Source organism: Meles meles, chromosome 17 (assembly GCF_922984935.1).
Source record: "Meles meles chromosome 17, mMelMel3.1 paternal haplotype, whole genome shotgun sequence".
Lineage (NCBI taxonomy): Eukaryota > Metazoa > Chordata > Mammalia > Carnivora > Mustelidae > Meles > Meles meles.
The window spans coordinates 31,963,578-31,972,009 of NC_060082.1; positions in this window are offsets into that span (position 1 = coordinate 31,963,578).

Here is an 8,432-nt window from a genome sequence, read left to right on the forward strand (position 1 = left end):
TCTGCCTCTACATTCATAATCAGTTTTATTAATATTTGATTTATCATTTTATTCTTCCTTTTGAAATGGAGACAAAGAGATATACATGTTCATATTTGCCCACTCTTTTTTCACAAACCATTGTATTCCATATACTCTCTTCTGCTTCTAATAAATGTCTTTTTATAGCTGCATTGCTTGAGTTAGAGTCCAAAGTCAGCAGTTTTATTTTAGGTATTTATTTAAGGAATTATAAACATATGCTCCCAGAAAGGTTTCTACACAAATGTCCTAGACGGTGTCATTGATAATAATCAGAAACTATAAACAACCCAAATGTCCATCAGCTAGTGAATGGACAAAATAACCGTGGCATATGCATGCGATGGGGGACTACCTAGCAGTAAAAGAAACAACCATTGGGGCACCTGTGTGGCTCAGCAGGTTAGGCCTCTGCCTTCGGTTCAGGTCATGATCTCAGGGTCCTGGAATCAAGCCCCGCATCAGGCTCTCTGCTCACTGGGGAGCCTGTTTCCCTCTCTCTCTCTCTGCTTGCCTCTCTGCCTACTTGTGATCTCTCTCTGTCAAGTAAATAAAATCTTTAAAAAGAAAGGAAAAAAAAAGAAGAAGAAACAACCACTGATACGTCCAATAAGATGGATGGATCTCCAAAATATTTTGCTAAGTGAAATACAGAAACACCAGGGACGCTAAAAAAAAATGCAATATATGATCCCATTTACATAAAATTACAGAAAAGACAAAACTCACCTGTAATATCAGGCAGCAGTTCAGGGCTGGGGACAGAAGAAAATGACTGCAAAGAGGCATGGAGAGCATTTGGGGGCAACATAAACGTCCTCTTGACTAAACCTGTGTTAGTTACACAAGTTTATACATGTGTCAAATTCATCATATTGTACAATTAGAATGTGTACATTTTCTTTGAATCATACCTCAAAAAGTTAATTTTTTTAAAAAATGATATTTGCTGTGATGCTATTTGTATCACCCTGAAATAGAAGCTAAAGGAAAAAAAAAATAACAACTTTAATTCCATAAGGACATATCCAAGACAGTTAAAGAGTGAGGATCTCTGATTATCTAGGTATGAGATAAACTTATCGGGAATAACTATGGAATTTTTCTTTAGGCAATCTCCCGAAAAGCTTTTGAGCTTTTGGCAACACTGTGTGGTGGAACATTCAAGGTCACTTGAGAGCATAGATCTGTTGATGATGAAGCACAAACCTGTATTCTTTAGAATTCAGCTGAGTTAAGGTTAAAATAAATACCTACTTATAAGAAAATATTAATAAAATGCACTAATTTCCCAAGTTAATCATATATTGCTATTTGTATAGTTTATGATCTCTCGGGTCTTTTTTGTGGAAAAAGAGAAAGAAGAAATACTCACTGAACATCTGTTATGTGACCAGACACCTGGTTAAACATTGTAGTCTTATGTATTCTCACAACAACCCAGTGTAGTACGTGATACCATCTTCATTATACATAAGTACAGCATTATTGTTTTATTTCCCAACTTTGAAGTTCCTAGTAGCTTATTTTTTGTAATCACAGTACCCAATGTCCATTCCTATAAAATCAGTTTCTGTAAAAGTGTTGGATAGGGCCAGATCTAAACATAACCAAGACACGTGGTGTAAGAATTCATTAATGCATCAAACTCATATTTCTATTGTTCACCAGTATGAGTGGTAGTATAGTGCTGTGGTTAGAAGGATGGGTTCATGTCAAATGCTAGCTCCGCCACCAACCAGCTGTATCACCTTGGGCAAGTCACTCAATGTCTCCTTGCCTCTGTTTCCCCATCTATAAAATGGGGAATATTTAACTTCAAAGACACCTACCTTGTAAGGCTTTTGTGAGGAGTTTAAAAAGTGGAGTGCTTAAAATAATACCGTAACAAATGGAAAACTCTACAATCAGGAAGACAGACTCTGACACAGAGCTATGATCAAGAGAAGAGATGTTGCCACTGCAATGCGCATTTAAAGCAAAAACACAGCGTTTGGTTTGGTTTGGTTTTTTCATAAAAGTGATGGAACATGGTAAATGACAACAAGGTCAACCTTCAGCCCGTGTGCCTTGGCTGTGTCTTTCCAACTTCTTCACTGACCCCCGTGAAGAAGTTCATACCATTTTTATCACAAAAATTTTATCACTGTGCTTCAGAAGCATAAAAGGTGCTTTTAGATTAATTCCAGGCTTCTCCCCTTTTTCTTCCCTGCAAAAACATTCTGCTAAGCTCTCTGGAGCACTCCTACATTGGCCTGGATAAACGACATTTTCAGATCTACTTCAAAGCTGAAGCTCATCAGAATCATTGGCACAGAAGTGATGATCCTGAATGTGGGCAGCAGTTCTGAGAGCTTCGGCTTCGTTGGGTGGTGAATAAACCAGACAGCATTTCACAGTTGTGTGACAGGTGACACAAAGGAAGAGCTTTGCCAAAAGCAACTTCCAGCTGAGGCGCCCTTATCAGAGTAACTACCAGATTCACAGAGGAAGGGCGCTGATTTGCCAAATCATATAAGGCCTTGTTCACTCCAAATTATACAGGCCTCAACAGAAGTCTTTAGTTGAGGCGAGCAGTGGTGCATGTGCGTGTGTATTTGCAGGCAGGCTTAGTAAGATCAAGAACCACGTGGGATCATTTGTACACAAATTAAGTAATGTCATCTGATTCTCTGACCAGATTATAGATGCAAGGATGAGGCAAAAGTCAGATCCAAATGTAATGATTCAAACGATCAGGTCCTAGAACTCTGTACAGGCTTCCATCTCACCAAACAGTGAACATTTGTATACACTGAATTTATAGGAATGATCTCTGCTGGATTACCCCAGAATCCTGCTGTTGTTCTCCCAACTCTCCAGTCTGTGGTTCTTAGCATTTATGGTTGACTGTCTAATAATACTAGCAATTGTTACTAGCTGGCTGAAAATCCAAGCAAGCAAAGAAGTTGTTTATTCAACAGGCCTCCAGAAAGACAAGGGCTATTTTCACAAACCTTGGTGTTAGTTACGACAATAGAGAACTTATTCAGATCAAAGCTGTGTGAAATAGGCAAAGTTTTCTGTTTTGAGGTCATTCTCTTTCAATGATTTTATTCTTCTTATGGTAGAATCATGACCCACTCATTTTAATGCCTTTATGCTAAACACCCATACACTGAGTCTCTAGGGCTCTCCATGCCTCACTATAGGCTCCAGCCATATCCTGCTTATTTCTCCCCCAGTTAAAACTTATGAACCATAATTTATATTCTTTCACAATCCTGAAATGAATTTGCTGACATGTAGAGAGAAATCTCATCCATTATATCATTCTATGGCTGATAATATGGAATTTGCCACCTCTTAGGAGGAGTTGTGCTTATACAGGTAGCACTAGATGCCAGAAAATACAATGTCCTCATTATTTTTTTTAAAGACTTTATTTATTTATTTATTTGTCAGAAAGAGAGAGAGAAAAAGCACACAAGCAGGCAGAGAGGCAGGCAGAGGCGGAGAGAGAGGCAGGCTCCCCGCCGAGCAAGGAGCCCGATGCAGGACTCGATCCCAGGACCCTGGGATCATGCCCTGAGCCAAAGGCTGCAGCTTAACCCACTGAGCCACCCAGGCGTCCCCAATGTCCTCATTATTATCAACCTTTGGGAGGAACTTGTGCGAACATTAAAAGATTTGAATGTATTTTCTCCATTTCTGAAAGATTTAGGAAATAGGATTTCCTTGAGGACCAAGAGTTTGAGGACAAAGGGTGCAAGAGACTAGAGACCATTAATCTGTTGGCACGGGACCAGAATTGGAAGTAACACGCTCAGACATCAGAGAAACATGGCATGATGCCACCTACTGGAAGTCTACACAAACTCCTCAGGACTCTCATCTCCTCAAGAAGGTCTTGTGTGAACACCCGGCTTAAAAATAACCCCTACCAACCCTAGTATCTTTCCTTGCTTTATTATTTTTCATAGCTTGCCAATGTTAATTCCAAAAGTAAGAATGATCTGAGATGTTAACCTACTTTCAGAGTGTGTGTGTGTATATATATATACATATATATCTGCCTGCGCACATACACATACATGTAGTTTGTAAACGTGTGTGCATGTGTGCGTGTGCATATGTGTGTGTGTATGGATTTATAAACATACGCTAACAGACTAATGAGACTCTGAATTCAAGACAAACTTTTACTTACTGCCTTGCAGTTCCCATAACAAATTATGATAAACTTGTTAACTTAAAACAATGAAATTTTATTCTCTCAGAGGTTAGAGGACATGAATCCAAACTTGAGGTGTTGGCAGGGCCACAATCCCTCTGAAAGCTATAGGGGAGAACAGGTTATCTGCTTCTTACAGCTTCTCATGGTTCCAGGCATCCTTATGTTGCAACCAGATCACTCTAATCTCTGCTTCCGGGTCACATTGCCTCCTCCCCTTCTCTGTGGGTCTGTCTCTAAACTCCCTCTGCCTCTTTCTTGTAAGGATACATGTGACTGCTTTGGGTGCATCCAGATAACCCAGGACAAACTCTTCCTGTGAAGATCCTTAATTTAATTACATCTCTTTCCATACAAGGTAGTATTCACAGATCCCAGGATTGGTATGTGGACCCAGCATTTTAGGACATAGCATTCTACCCACTATGCTCACAGAAGATTCTATGTCGGTTCCCCACAGGGAGACACGATTGGGTCTTCTTGTCATCTCATGTATATTAAGGTTTGTTCCATAGAGGAACTCAGGAATTGGAAAAATTAGAGCTTATAGAACAGCAGGCAATAACTGCCCCTTCTTCACCTTCAGAAATGGCGAGACAGCAGTCTCTACCCTGGAATGCAAACAAGTCCTTTCTGGAGAGCAAGAGGGAAGATTCTTAGGTTTATACCACTTTAAAGTGTAAGCAGATGGGTCCAGGTTGGTTTCATTCTGCAAAGATTATAAGTCAGTGGCGTCAAGGTGAGAAGGTAAGTGGTTCTTTATCTCTCCAGAAGTATCCGTCTCCATAGTTGCTATTCCACCATGCTTTTAAGCCAGGTTACCAGTAATTTCTGCTAGGAATGCCCTGAGAGTACAGAAATGTGAAATGCTCATTTCACATTTAATTAATTTCACATTTCATTAATTTCACATTTAATTAATGCTCATGGAGCATTATTTCCTGACAGTCTACATTTAACACATTATATAGTTTATTATTGGTCTTTTTTATGGTCTAACTAGAATATAACTACATGGGGGCAGGGGTCATGCCTTTTAGTTCATTTTTGTGTTTCCAGAATCTAGGACTACGCTTGCAACATACAACATGCTCAGTAATGTTCGGTGCATGAAAACAGTCTTGCAAATGCCCAAGAGAGGACTCTGAGCCTAAGTCATAAGTCAGCAGATCCCCTGGAACCATTACCTGCCTACACTGAGCCTCCAGGAGACAGCAACATGACCACCACCAGGTGTATTCATGTAAGGAAGCATTATGTAACCAGCTGAATAAATGAGGATTCCCAAGCCCCTATTTTGTCATAATTTAGCATTATTATTAATTCCTATATAGTATGTCTGTTCTTTACCACTGGTTGCATTTTCTAAATAATTGTTATCTCCCAATTATATTGTTTTGAAAAGGCATGGTTTCCAGGGATGAATTTTTTTTAATAACATTTGCTTTGAACATATTGAGATTAGGGATCAAATGTCAGGTAGAAAGTGAATCAAGATTCCATGAGAGCAACAGAAACCCTCCCAGGGATCTAATTCAACTCTGAATTTTAACAATGAACACACAATCTTGCCTACTAAATCCCACTTCTAAGCATGACTTTGAGATTCTAAGACTGGACACCTAGAGGCAGGTTCTCATGACAGTTCTCAGGAGCTACAGGTAAGTCACTTCATTAATTTATTATATAAGTTCATAGCCCCATGTTCTGTTCCTCTTCTCACAGCACATACCACAGTAATAGTTCTACATGTATTTGTGAATATTTTCTTAAATATGTCTTCCCAACAAAAAAATAAGCTCCATGAGGGTAAGGATGGTCTCTATTTTTCATTATGGACCACATGCATAGTACTATGCCTGGTGCATAACAGATGTTCAGAAAATACGTATCAGACAGAAAGAAGGAAAGATGAAAAGAAAGAAGGAAGGGAGGGAGACAGGAAAGAAGGAATGGAGGAAAGAAGAGACAGAAGAAGGAAAGAAGGGAGGAAGAAAGGGAGAGAGAGGGAAGGAAACAGGAAGGCAGGGAGGGGAAGATGCTTTTATGCTTCTGTTGTCTTCCTGTTGAGACAACTATAGCTAATTTCCTTTAAGTCTCAGAGATCTACATCATTGCATGCCTTCTGCTGGTTCTAGCTTCCTCGCCATGGCAAAATCTGGGTTAGAAAAGTTAGATAGCTACTTAAAATTCTAAGAGACCCTCATAATCCTTCCTCCCACCCTTTTGCATTGGCCTTCCTCTAATCCAGGCATCCCAGCCTATAAGGTGAAGAAGGAGAAAAAGGTCATCTGCTCTATAAATTAAAAGTTCATAGCTTTTAACACTTGTGACTGATTTAAATGCTGCAGTGAATAGACTGAGGAATGTGGAAACATGGTTCGATTTCTTTTGCTACTCAGCAGCCAGGTCTAGCTATATTGTTCTTCCAGAAGTGTTCTTTGATGAATAGTACCCCAGTGATACCAGGGAGGCAATGGTAGCCAGAGCTGTAGAGGCAGTAGCCTGCCCTTCTAACTGGTTGATGGATCTACAAAGCCTGAGTGAGAGGGACCCAGGATGGTAACTGCAGCCATCTTTCTCTTTTATGATTCCACTTTCTTTTCATTAGGTTTGACATTTTTGAGATTGAGCTTTGTAACTAACTATTAGCCCAAGGCAAGGACTGGGAAAATGAGAATTTGCTGAGAAAGTGACCCCCATCCACAAACACAAAGTGTGAACCACTGTACTTATGACCCGCCATGAAGGGAACTCAAGCTTGGATTTATGGGCAGATATCGCACTTGATTTGATAAAGTAAAATGAAACCAGCACCTTCTGCACCTGCAGGCAGGCCTAGGGACTTTCCAAAAGAAATATTTCTATTATTTTTATCTTTTTTGTGTTACAGGATTTGAAATGAAAGTCCGTGTCCACTCAGTAGCCACAAAAGACTATCAATGATGGGCTGGGGAAGTTGGTTCATAATAAACAAGACACGGAGAAAACCCAGCAAACTGAAGTTGTCTTATGATGAGGCTGGGCTGTGCATCACACAGTATGCTCATGCCATTTTCAACCCCTAATCAAGCATAAGAACCCACCAAAGCCGTGTTCTGTCAGCGACAAATGTCTAGAAAGCAACCCATTTGCCACTCAGGTGTCTGTCTGCTTGGTGAGAGCCCTCATTCGTAATTGTTATCCTTCAGGCTTGAGAAAGACAGAATGACCCTGCTGCTGAGCTGTAGCTTCAGCCCAGAGGTTTTTCTCTCCCACCTATAGCAACTGCTACACACAGGGCTAACTCCAAGACAGAAAGAGCAGCATCTTCTCTCAAGAAATTCCCAAATTCCTTACTAAAACACTGTTAGCCATTACTTCCAGAGAAGGAGCATGCTTTTTTCCTAGTTATTTTGTGAAGGGATAGAATTTCTACACAGAAGACACTTTTCCCTCCTGCTCAGAAAAAAAAACCAAAGGGGTTGTTGTTGCCATGCCAGGAACTGCTAAAGGAAACAGCTGAAAACAAGAATTCCCAGCCTTGATGGCCTGGGGCTCCGACTGAACAAGAATGCAGTTTTCTTTATTAAAATAAATTAATTAGACTAATAAATGAGGGAAGAGGACAGAATGAGAAAGAGAATTTTCCCTGTTTAATGTGTCTATTCGGGCCCTGTGGGACATAAAGTCCATAAAAATTCTTAAGGGAATTAAAACACATGTGCTCCGACAATGTGTTGTTTCCTTCCTCCACCGAGGGATAAGAAGTCTTCAGAATTTCATACAAAACATTAATCTACAAAGAATCTCTTAGAAGAAATCAATGATTTCTCTATTATAGCGTTCCATTGTTTATCTTTCTAGTGAAATATCCTTGTCAAGAATTCAAGAATATTCCCTTAGACTTTAAAGTCTCTTTTCTCTCTAGAGAATGGTTTAGTCCTTTTTTTTTTTTTTTTTTTTGGTATTAAAAACAATAACAAGTAGACACAAAAGTCTCAGACAAAATCTTTGAAAATGGTTAAGGACAAGGGTGTATTGAGAGTAAGATCTGGGTAAGCTTAAAAATATTTTTAATTGAATGTGCTACTATCTTGGAAGTTTGGGTTATTAGGGGAAAAAAGAGGTGGTCAGAATAAGTATTCTCACATCTCTTAAGAATATTTGTGACAAACAGTCAATGAGATCCTTTTTTATTTTATTCTTTGAAAATATT